The sequence below is a fragment of the Leiobunum rupestre genome, chromosome 10 (genome assembly GCF_980474605.1).
Source record: "Leiobunum rupestre chromosome 10, qqLeiRupe1.1.hap1, whole genome shotgun sequence".
Classification (NCBI taxonomy): domain Eukaryota; kingdom Metazoa; phylum Arthropoda; class Arachnida; order Opiliones; family Sclerosomatidae; genus Leiobunum; species Leiobunum rupestre.
The window spans coordinates 4830706-4843819 of NC_143393.1; the positions used below are offsets into that span (position 1 = coordinate 4830706).

Here is a 13114-nt window from a genome sequence, read left to right on the forward strand (position 1 = left end):
AGACCGATCAGTCCCTTCCCCACACTCAAAGGCCCTCCTCGTCAAATTCGAGACGGGGGGGGGGCAAATGGTCATTTATTACGCCCCTCCCGATGATTTAACACAGCAGACGCACGACCGAAATTTTCCAAGCGAAAACTCTAGAGCGGGCGCCAAATGTTTCACAAGAGGCTTAGAAAAACACATTGCAAACTCGGTTGCAAAACCAGGTAACTCTACTTTTTCGCCGTTTTCATAGGAAGTGTTATATTTATTGATATTATATTACTTATGATCTGCCCCAATTAAAATATGAGAAATTTGATAAAAACCAAATCTAAGAGTCGCTGCATAACACTCACGAACCTCATTGAGAACAATTGAAATATTATCTTTTAAAATATTGCATATTTTTGGCCATTTAAAATAAATTCGATTATCTCCGACAAAAAAGCGCGGAAATTGCGAATATTAACTTATTTATAGTCATGGTGTAAATAAGTTGCCAATATAAACAAGGAAGTGTCATACTTATAGTTCATTTATGGTGTAACTAAATTGCCAATATAAACAAGGAAGTGTCATACTTATAGTTCATTTATGGTGTAAATAAAGTGTCATGGTAAATAAGGAAATGTCATACTTATAGTAAACTTATGGTGAAAATAGATTGCCAATATAAACAAGGAAATTTCATACTTATAGTTAACTTATGGTGTAACTAAATTGCCAATATAAACAAGAAAGTGTCATACTTATGGTTATTATCTTGTGGTGTAAATAAATTGACAATATAAACAAGGAATTGTCATACTTATAGTTATTGTCTTATGGTGTAAATAAAAACATTCGTTATTTGGAAGATAAAACTCATGTAGTAACAAAGTTATCGATTTCGTGCCACTCTTAAACATAATTCAATTCCTTTTTTACTCGAAATTTCTTTTTTGAAGATACCAGATTTTGGAACTAAGATACGAGAGGCATAACCATAGTCGGCGAGTGGACCAAATTACCCCCAAAAACCAAAAAATGGCCGACACATTACTCCAGATAAAAAGAAGAAATCTTGAGTCCGAACTCGTGAAGGATAAAATGAGAATCTGAAGGTGCGTCGAAAATGAGAGTTGGCCGTACCCTAATCACCCCCCCCCCCCCCCACCCCAAAGATTACACCCCTGTACTAATGGCTTTTCCGTGAGCCTTAAAACCTCTAGAGAAACGTATACCTTTAAAACCTTGAAAATAACCCCGATAACGTATTTAGGGTGCTGAGAACGTCCGCATCATCCTTCCCAGACCGCAGCTGGGACCTTTCTTGAGACAATATTTTGTTATCTATGAATAGGCCATAGCATAAAATGATTTTGGTTTTGGCTAACTTTTTAAAATGTTTAAAAATACGTCATAGCACTGCCAACTTCTATTAACGCGCTTCCGTGGCAGTGGTCAAAACATAGGGGCTGCAATTGTAGTCATAGATTTAACATCACTATCACGATAAAAATACTAATGTCACTATCACAATAAAATACTAATGTCACTATCACAATAAAAATGCTTATGTCACTATCACAATAAAAATACTTATGTCACTATCACAATAAAAATACTAATGTCACTATCACAATAAAAATACTAATGTCACTATCACAATAAAAATACTAATGTCACTATCACAATAAAAATACTAATGTCACTATCACAATAAAAATACTAATGTCACTATCACAATAAAAATACTAATGTCACTATCACAATAAAAATACTAATGTCACTATCACAATAAAAATACTAATGTCACTATCACAATAAAAATACTAATGTCACTATCACAATAAAAATGCTTATGTCACTATCACAATAAAAATGCTTATGTCACTATCACAATAAAAATGCTTATGTCACTATCACAATAAAAATGCTTATGTCACTATCACAATAAAAATGCTTATGTCACTATCACAATAAAAATACTAATGTCACTATCACAATAAAAATACTAATGTCACTATCACAATAAAAATACTAATGTCACTATCACAATAAAAATACTAATGTCACTATCACAATAAAAATAATGTCCGAATCACCGTTAAATTAAGTTTAACAAATTATTATTTTTTTCTGTTAAAAAAGTTTTAAATATTTAAAAACATAACGGTACATAAAATTTTAAGTTTGACTTTCTTTAAAAGTTAAACTTCTAAATATTTATTTAATGAAGCTGGAAGTCGCTGTTTAACGGTAAACTTTAAAGCAATTTTATAACCACGTGACTATTTTTCCAGGTTTCTACCGTTTGAAGGCGCTCAAATGTTTCCCAAAAGAAATTTTGACCAGTAAACCTTGCAATTTACGCTATCGCCTATTGAAACAGAGACACCAAACTATGAAAACTTAATAACGAATCATTTTAGGCTACTTGTGAATAAAAAATATTTAAGTTAAAAAATCGGAATTTATTGCACAATATTAAAACAATATTTTAATAGTTTTAATATTGTGCAATAAATTCCGTTGATTTTTAAACTTTAATTTGTATGTAAACTTAAATTAATTTAATTAATTAATACAACAAATTTAGTTTGGTTTGAATTGGACATTGCTACAGATATAACGTTTGTACAGTATCATGAATACATTTAAATGAAAAAACGATTTAAAAATTTTAAATCCGTGAATTTGTTTAAAAAACTCATTTGATTTACTTTTAATGGAGGAATCATAATGTTAGAGTCACAGCATTATAAATACATTTTGATTTCCTTTGATTTAGTCAGAAAGTGAACAGCGTATTTAAAAAGTGTACCTCCCCACTTGCTTTAAAAGCATCGTTTGAGATTCTCAACTTAAAGCTGAAACCGCACAATCATTATTCTTGGCTTTTAAGAATGCTAGATTCAAGATTAAGGCGAAGGAATGAGCTGCCGCCAAATCAACGTTACCAGAGAGACAAAAGAAACAGTTCTTCGGGTGACATTTAGCTATCACACAATCGCCCGGGATAAAAATATCTCTAAAACGGTAGACCATCAGGAGATAATACCTCAATAATTTCGCTTTCACTCGTGGGAAAATTGCTTTAATGATGGTTTTACGGCTAATGTAACTTTACGTTGTCAAAGTTGAAAACGGCTATTCTAAAAATAGTCCCTTAATTATCTTAATAACTTTATTCGAAATTTAAATCCAACCAGAACGTCGGAAAAGTCGATTTAAGAGAACAAATCAGAATAGACCTTTCCATAAATTCACCGAGTCTGCCAGGGTTGAAAAAATCGAATTTTTCCAAAAACGAAAAAGTCAGAAAGGCCTTTTTAGCAGATAAATTCTGGCTAGCAGACGACAAAATCCGATTTACTCCTTTACACCTCCTTTGCAGAAGGAGTAAAAGAGTAGCCCCTAATACTCCGGAACAGGCGAATAGTTTTTGTTGAAGAGTAATTATCATCCCCGGAACAGGCGAATAAAACGTTTTGGGGGAAAAATAAGAGTACACTTTTAGTCCGAGAACAGGCGAAAAGAAATTGTTTTTTGCAGACGATTCAAATCAGAAAGTTTTAGATCCGTATTTTCGTTATTGAGGTAGGCCTACTCTTGTTATTCATATTTTATTCGAAATAAAAGATTATTTATCTTGTTTCCACAGCTTTTGGCTTTGATAGTTTTAAAATAAATCGGTTTTAACCATGGATTTTTCTAAGTAGTCTAAAACGGTTAAATACGGTTCTTGCCAGACCAGCTGACTGCCGAACTTGTTCTTGAGATCAAGGCTATAAAGTAACATTGGCCTTCTTGTTTTGATGTTGCTGCTACAATAACAAAAGTAGGGTTGTTAATTTTCCGGAAAAATAAAATGCGGAAAATTTTCCAGAAAAGTTTCCGGAAAATTTTCCGAATTGCGGAAAATTTTCCGCAAATCGGAAAAATAAAAATTTGAAACATAAATTACCTTTTAAGGGTTTTTAATGTTTTTAACTTTTTATCGAAATAAAATGTCTAATATCAGTAAACATACTACAAAACATTAATAGCGTTACATTGTTAATCAGTTTAAACTAGTCTAGAGGTTTAGTTTTACTTTCAGATTCGAAAAAATGGGGCGAAAATACCGCTTTATTTCAATTTGCAAACAATATATTAGACTAATCATGGAATGAAAACTTTTTTTTTAATTTTTTCGGAAAAATACGGAAAATTTTCCGACTTACAACACTAAACAAAAGTATAGACTATAGAATGACTTTGAATAGGAATTGGTCCTATAGCTAAATCTAGCAATTTAACTGAGTGGCGGGATTTGAAATGGGCAGAATATCCAAATTATAGGATTTTATAGGACGTTTGGGGGATTTTGTTAAAATATAGGATGTTATAGGACATTATAGCACCTCTAGGGGCCCTTGCTATTGATTGAGGTTTAAAGGCGGATTGGGTAGTCATTATCTCGAAGTAAAAAATAGATTGTTTGCTGATACCGACTGCCCACAGTGGGTGTCATCAAACGGAAGCTCGCTCGGTGGGCTGACAACTCCCACGGTTTGGCTTTGAAAAGGCTATGATCTTTGGCGACAACAAATGTATTTTTAAAAGACACTTTTGGCTCGTCCCTCAGGGCGAATGTGGGCGGGTTGAAATTGCGAAGAAGAAAAACAAAGCCCTTTAAATTGAATAATAAGAAACGGTCTTGAGAAATACTCCTTTAGGGTAGGCGTTGCTTTAAAAATAGGGTGCCTAATTATACGGTGGCGACCTCTCCAAAACATTTAGATTTAAAATAATTAAGGTTACCTTCAGTCATTAAATTTAATTTATTTTATTATATTTAAATCGTTTTTTAATTTTCTTTAATTTATTGTTTTTTAGGCAAATTACTTTTGAACATTTCCCATAATCCTAATTAAATTTAATTGTTGGGGTTGAATTGGCAAGGTTTCAGGCACAATTTTTTAGATATTTATAATACCAAGAATGTGAATGCGTTGAATGGCTGACCTAAACGTGTTACCCCGGCCAAAAATGGCGACGGCCGTATTAAGTGTGCCCTGGCCCAGGGGCCCCCGTCTTAAAACATTTTTTTAAAATATAAAGTCAAATAGTAAGGCCACAAATTCCACTTAGGGCCCCCAATAGTGTTATTCCGGCGCTGAAAATATTTCACACCCAGGAGCAAGTTTAGAATCGTTAAAGACAAATAATATAACAATAAATATTTGCAAAAAAAAATAATCAATAATCCAACTTATTTTGTTATAATTTTAAAAACAAAATATTAGAAATGTATTTATAAGTTATTTATTTAATTTAAAGCGTTATTTTAGGTATTATATTCCATTGGCGCTTATAAAATGCATCTGAAAAAAGCTTCGAATATTTCTCAACAGATGTCAGCATCATAGCGGGACAATCCCCAAAAAGCATCGATTTTTTTGTTTTATCAGTTACGCAAGAACACCGCTCTCCCCCTGCATGAAATATGCTTAAATCTCAATCTTAATCTAGACAAAAATTGCGCAAGAAAAAATACCGTAGAAAAAAGAAGAAAGTTTATTCTGGGAAGTTCAGCGAGTGATTTAAAGAACCTGATTTCTCAATAACATTGAAGAGAACGAGAGAAAAAACTCCGTGAAAAGGGCGGACCACGTTTTCAGCGGAGGGTTACGGGGGGTTACGAGATATATTTCTTCCCCCCCTCCGGCCCGTTCTCCGTTGGCACGGGTTGACGTCTGGGGGCGCTGGCGTCACGTACCTCTCGACCTCTCCTACTTGCCTACTAACCCTCGGCTCACGACGAAGTTGGCGAACCCAGATACTTTTTTTTCAGATTTCCTTTTTTCGCCGCACGAGGGCGCTCCTTCCCATTTCTTTTCGCTACGGTCGCCCTTTTCCAGCTTTGTACACATTTTCAAAAGTAAAAATATTTTAGAAGGATGGATGTTTCGATATAAAAACTATTGTCTGTTTTAAATCAATTTGATTTGCCATGAAAAGAGACAAATAAAAACAAGAAATTAAATTTAATTCAAATTAATTTAATTTGGGTTTACAAATGCATTAATAAAATGTTAAATTTGGGTTTACAAATGCAATAATAGAATATTAAATTTGGGTTTACAAATGCATTAACAAAATATTAAATTTGGGCATTAACAAAATATTAAATTTGGGTTTACAAACGCATTAACAAAATATTAAATTTGGGTTTACAAATGCATTAACCAAATATTTTATTTATTTTGGAAACCAAAATTTAATTTAGGTTTACAAATGCATTAATAAAATATTTTAATTATTTTGGAAACCACAATTTAATTTAGGTTTACAAATGCATTAATAAAATATTTTTATTATTTTGGAAACCAAAATTAAATTTATTAATAATTTGCGTGCATTTTTAAACAAAATTAAAGTACTAATTAAATTTAATTCAGAATAATTTAATTTTGTTTTAAAAATAAGTTTTCAGAGGAAAATTCCGATTAACTCATCAAGTTTCTTATTTTTAAATCAAATTTAAATTTTTGTACACTACGGTAAATATAAAACTTGATTTACGGAAGATTTATCAGCGGCACACGTTATTACTGAAAGGAATATTTATAGATAAAAGTTTTGTAATTTTCATTATATTTACAAAAAATATTTCAATCTTTTGATTGTCAAAAGTCGTATCTATCACTGGGAAAAATATCAGGGTTACCACAATATTTTCAGATTAAAATTTCCCCTTTCTTTCCTTGATTATTTATAGGGATTTCCCTGGCCTTTGTAAAACAATCTCGCCAATTTTAATTAATTTACTTACATACCCAAGAGTCAATATGACTTCGAACAAAGCAATATAAACTTGTGATATATATGTAACGGTGTTGATTCAAGGTCAAAGCTCAAATATAATGAAAGGTGGAAAGTCCATACTTTGAAAAAATTATTTTATAAAATTGTCTTCCTAAAACAATTCCCAGTTAAATCTTTAATTTAAAAAAACATTACTCGAAATAAATTTACTTCCTAATGACGTGCTGGAAAGTTTAGACAATTTCGAAATAGGATGTGACGGCTTCCCGGGGAACAACGCCAACAATTTAAATTACACGCATTATATTTTGTGAAGAAACCGAGGAGAACAATTTGGTATTTTATTTCTTACGTTATTAATCATTAATAAATAAACCCATTATTTATCAATCTTCGTTGCAATTTAAATGTCCCATCCTAGTTAAATACCCATTTGACTTTATTTACCGAGCTGAAGATAACAAGTCTTGTGGTGATTGTCACCATAAAACGGTCATGTAATTGCCATTTAATTAGATTAAGTACGCGGGTAAAAGGTAAGAGCATTTTTAAATTACCTTAAAATTTAATTCTACTATGCACGCGCTTCTTTTAAAAGTACCTAAATTACGCAAAATTCGCTTTCGGCGTGGCAGTGGCAAGCCCGGAGATCAAGGTTTTAGCGCATTCCAGGCCCGGGTATGGGGGGGGACGTGATAAAAAACCATTAGGGGAGAGTTTTTAAAGGTAGAAACTTGAAAGGGGGTAGAAATTTAAAATACTTTTTGAATGGTACGCTAAAATGTAGGACGATGGTACGGCTCAGGGGCAAAAGCCACGTGCTTTCGTACTGAGGAGAGAGAATAAAAGAGCCCACCGAACTCTGTAGTTTACAAATTAGGTTACTACTCGTGATGGGCATTTTCACCCAACTCAGTCTCACCTCGCGAGCGGCTCACTCGTGGTGCTCTTTCCAAAAAATTAAGCTCGCGCTCTTTTCTGAAAGACTATTGAAAATAGCCCCGTCTCGGATGGTTTTATGATAAAAGAGAGCTCATCTCATTTCCGTTATTTGCTTATTAATGGTCAATATTACAGCTCTTCGGCTGAACATACGTTAAAATTGTGGTGACCATCACCATAGAAATAAATTGATATTCAGGTTGTAGACGAAAAAAAATTGGCTCTTAATTTCCCTACATCAATCAAAAACTCGGCTATTTTCATTTGCTCAGTATTTGACCGAGAGATATGCTCAACTTTTTTATAACCGAAGGATATACCGTGTTCTACTACTCAAACTCGTTCCAAATGAGGTGGACCCGGCAAACACTGCTTATACAGGAGTGTAAATTCTTCTGCTCAAACTAGCTCAAACACGCTCCAAAATGATGCGAGGCGACCGAACATAGGATAATACAAGATACTTAACTTTCCTGCTCCAACTAGCTCAAACTCGTTCCAAAATGAGGTGGGCCCGCCAAACACTGCTCAATACAGGGGCCTTAACTATCCTGCTCAAACTAGCTCAAATACGCTCCAAAATGATGAGAGGCAACCCAACATAGTAATGATAGTATAATACAAGAGACTTAACTCTCCTGCTCCAAAATGAGGTGAGCTCGCCAAACACTGCTTAATACAAGAGCCTTAACTCTTCTGCTCAAACTAGCTCAAACACGCTCCAGAATAATGCGAGCCCGCCAAACACTGCTTAATACAAGATCCTTATCTTTCCTGCTCAAACTAGCTCAAACCTGCTCCAAAATGAGGTGAGCCTGCCCAACATGGGTATACTGCTCTCCATAATAATAATAAAAAGAGCAAAGGCCTAATAAAAATGTAATATAGGCCTACGGTATATTTGGACGTTTCGAAGAAAACACTATTTCCCTCCGCAGTTCACTCTCGCACATTTTCCGAATGAGAACATATCATTTCGGGTCACCCCAAAAAACGTTTCGCGGTTTTCGAACGAATGTTTAAAAAAAACGCTCAGGGGTGGCCACGAGGGCAAAGTGGAAATTTTTCTTCGTACCAAATTTAATTCACACGTTTTTTCATTTCACGAATCGAATAAATATTCCTCGGGTGGGGGGCCTCTCAATTAAATTTCATTTCAGATGTATACACGCCACAATATCCCGTTAAAAAAATTGCTAAAATGCGAAATACACGTTTAGAGAAAATGATTATATCCCTGGCGTTTGGTTTTTGATAGAATAACCCTATTTTTTTAGATATAACGACGATTTCTATTTTAGAATGGTTTTTATAAATCTTAAGCTCAAACTATTTTTATGATAATGTTTTATTTAAAAATTAATAGGGTTTGCTTTATTTCGTTGAATAGGTAATTGAAAATACGCTCAGAGCGCATTTTCAATTAAGATCTTTAATTATTTTATAAAATTTATTTAAAGTTTATATTATAAGTCGCATTTTAGCCATAGTTCACGATACATATAGCGCCAGATAGATTCTGGTTTCATATTTATTACGATTTCGCCAATTTCGAAAGATGCAACAGTTATTTTCAAATAATTTTAATTAAATTTAGAAATGATTTAATTCAAAGTTGTAACTTTTTTGATTTGCTTAATAAAAGTTAAATCAAAAAATGTTTTTATATAAATAGTTTTTTTTTACTTTCAAACAATGGGTCTTTTCCAATATATTTCTTGGGTAAAAGGTTTTTATGTTACACAATCTAAAATAAACTAATTAAAAAATTACTAATTTTCGTTTGCTCCTATTAGTTTTGCATGAGAATGGTTTTAGAAACTATTTTTTGCTCATTTTTAAGTCCATCATTGTAATACGTTTTGATTTAAACCAATGATTTAAAAAAAATTATTTAAACCAATGATTTAAAATTTTTTTTATTTAAACGAATGATTTAAAAAAATTGATTTAAGCCAATGATTTAAAAAATTTTATTTAAAAAAGATCACTAGATTTCAATAAGTAAAAATCAATTAAAAACTCAATTGATTTAAATCAACGCTTTAAAACATTGAGAAATAACAACTTGATTTCAATCAAATGACTTTTTTAAATATTACTTGATTTCAATCAAATGACTAAATATTACTTGATTTCAATCAAATGACTAAATATTACTTGATTTCAATCAAATGACTAAATATTACTTGATTTCAATCAAATGACTAAATATTACTTGATTTCAATCAAATGACTAAATATTACTTGATTTCAATCAAATGACTAAATATTACTTGATTTCAATCAAATGACTAAATATTACTTGATTTCAATCAAATGACTAAATATTACTTGATTTCAATCAAATGACTAAATATTACTTGATTTCAATCAAATGACTAAATATTACTTGATTTCAATCAAATGACTAAATATTACTTGATTTCAATCAAATGACTAAATATTACTTGATTTCAATCAAATGACTAAATATTACTTGATTTCAATCAAATGACTAAATATTACTTGATTTCAATCAAATGACTAAATATTACTTGATTTCAATCAAATGACTAAATATTACTTGATTTCAATCAAATGACTAAATATTACTTGATTTCGATCAAATGACTAAATATTACTTGATTTCGATCAAATGACTAAATATTACTTGATTTCAATCAAATGACTTTTTTAAATATTACTTGATTTCGATCAAATGACTTTTTAAATATTACTTGATTTCAATCAAATGCCTTTTTAAATATTACTTGATTTCGATCAATTGACATTTTTAAATATTACTTGATTTCGATCAAATGACTTTAAATATTACTTGATTTCGATCAAATGACTTTAATATTACTTGATTTCAATCAAATGACTTTAATATTACTTGATTTCAATCAAATGACTTTAATATTACTTGATTTCAATCAAATGACTTTAATATTACTTGATTTCAATCAAATGACTTTAATATTACTTGATTTCGATCAATTGACATTTTTAAAAATTACTTGATTTCAATCATTAAATCATCAAAGATTTAAAATGACATCACTGAATTTAAATACATAAATATAAATTGGATAACAGACAACCCTGACCAATTAAGTATTATACTTTAAGGCATTAAATATGAAATTAAGAACGCAACGCAACAGGAGTAGGATGTACACATTTACAAAGAACGGAGTTTCCTCCCAACTCTTTACAATGAAAAGAATTACTCATTGCAGCCCGAGAGAGAAAATCGATGGCAAGGCGTGAGTCAAGGAATGAGACTCAGCATTTAAATATTTACAAGTACGACGAACTTTTGTGTGTCGCGCGAAGAACAATTACCCGTAATAGGCTGGCCCTAAACATCAGACCTGTGGCGTGTGGGGACAGGGCCTAACTACGCTTTGCGTATGCAAATTAGAAGAGTTTTATTATGGCAACGGTGCACTGGTACGTGGGGTACTGTTCCAAATAATTAGAAGGTTATTACCATAGTTTAAATAAATAATTAAAATTCGTTTTCAGCAATACTGGCATTTAAAAACGTTTTATACATTTGGCATAAGTAACGTGATACCATTAAGTATGACCAAGAATGTATTTTTGATATGATAAAAAATTATAAATTATTTTTAACATTAGTTACACTTTTAAGGTTTAACTCAACACAGCTACCTAGACCAAGTCTAAATATATTACTACCAAAGACGACAATAGACTGCTCAGTATCGTTAAAAAGCTTCGGTCATAAAACTTGCGTTAAAACAATTGGAAGTGTCAAACTTATCGATATTATATAACTTATGATCGCCCCAATGAAATAAGATTTGCAAAATATGAGAAAATTGATAAAAACGAAATTGATTTGCATTTTAAATCGTTTAAAGAAAATGCCAATTGGTTAAAACTAGAATGCAAATTTTTGGGACAACGGTGAAAGTAATGTTATCGTACTAATTAGCAAAGTTCTAAGCGACATTCGAAGTAATTGAGATATTACTTTTTAAAATATTGCGTATTTTGCAATGTTAAAATACATTCAATTCTCTTCTACAAAAAAGCGCGTAAATTGCGAATATTAACATGCCCCTATTACCCCAGGTTAGGTCTACCACCGTCGTTATTAAGTTAAGGGAGGCCCTAAGGGCTTCTAATTTTCAAGGTTTTCACCTTCAGTCTTCCATACCCAAGCTGTTCCCTCGCCCCCCTATCCCCAATCCCAGACAGCCAGGTGCCCCAACTGATAAAATCCGAACAAAAAAACTTACCAGGCTTCGCGACATAAACTCGGTATCACAAAAATTAAAGTTTATTCCAATTATAGAGGCACAAATTATCCATAAAACCGGCGACTTACCGCAGTGTCAAAACCGAAAAATCACGACCATAATCCCCAAATCAAATCGGACGCAAAAAGCACACGCGACTGACAAAACGACGCGTTCTTCGGCAGAGAGAACCGCCGTCACCGAAGTAGTAAATAGAAATGCGGCCCAACTTTCAGCATGGCTGCATGCCGTACGCTAATACGTCCAGAAAGAAGAGACGCTGTTCCCGCCCCTTCCGCCCTCCCTCTCTACCGCAAAAAAAGCGTTACTACTCCAAACGGGGGGGGGGGGGAGGCAATGAAGGGGATTAGTGGCGGGGGGGAAGACAATGAAAAGGGGGACGTCACGCGCGGAATTTCGACGCAATTTTTTACTCATGGCCGACGCGCGCGCGCCTCGCCTTTACCGATTATCAATAGTTACATTCTTCGAGTGGAGATATCTTTGTCGTGACGGGGTGCGGGTCAGAGGTCAGGACGTGTTTTTTTATAGCACCGTAAGCTTTTTTTTTACGCGCTGATATTGATAAACACTGATATTTTACAGCGTATTGCGTAAATATTTGAGTTAAAAATTATCTATTATATATGGCCTTTGTAAATGTGGGCAAATATATATTTTGTACAAAGCATGACCAACAAAACTGTTATAGGCAGTATAAATGTTATTTATTAAATTACCAACCAGAAGGTCCGAATTTTACTGTTTAAGATAATGCCCTTTCGTATCTGAACCCAGTTGCCTAGGCAACGGCCAGGTTTCAACTGTCCCCAAAAAAATTGGCGTTTCAAGTGCAAACTGTTGCATTAAAACAAATTTGGGACGTACTTTACTTTTATTTAGCTTATTTTAAGAAGGTTCATTTCCAGAATTAAAATAATTAATCAATCGAAAATGTTAAGCCTGACTTTTCGAAAATCTCTTATTAGGCCCAGATCAAAAAGCCATCTCTCGTGAATCAGAAGCAAAAAAACCAGTCGTAGCGTCTTTAAAACGAGCGTTTATAAGAATATAAATATTTGTGTATCACCGAATTTTACACAAGTTTTAACCGATGCTAGCACAGGTTAGCAGAC

The 13114-nt window shown here is 32.8% G+C and overlaps 1 protein-coding gene across 2 annotated transcripts in view; it reads right to left on the reverse strand.

The window, feature by feature from the left end:
- LOC149923390 (uncharacterized) overlaps nt 1-13114 on the reverse strand; it is a 174132-nt gene that overhangs the window by 126788 nt on the left and 34230 nt on the right. The window contains exon 1 of one of the 2 annotated variants that reach the window (XM_090159860.1): nt 11979-12309. The exons of the other annotated variant lie outside the window; for it this stretch is intronic. The gene's annotated coding sequence lies outside the window, so the exon portion shown is untranslated. Of the gene's footprint in view, nt 1-11978; nt 12310-13114 lie in introns of those variants that run through there. 2 annotated transcript variants of the gene reach the window in all.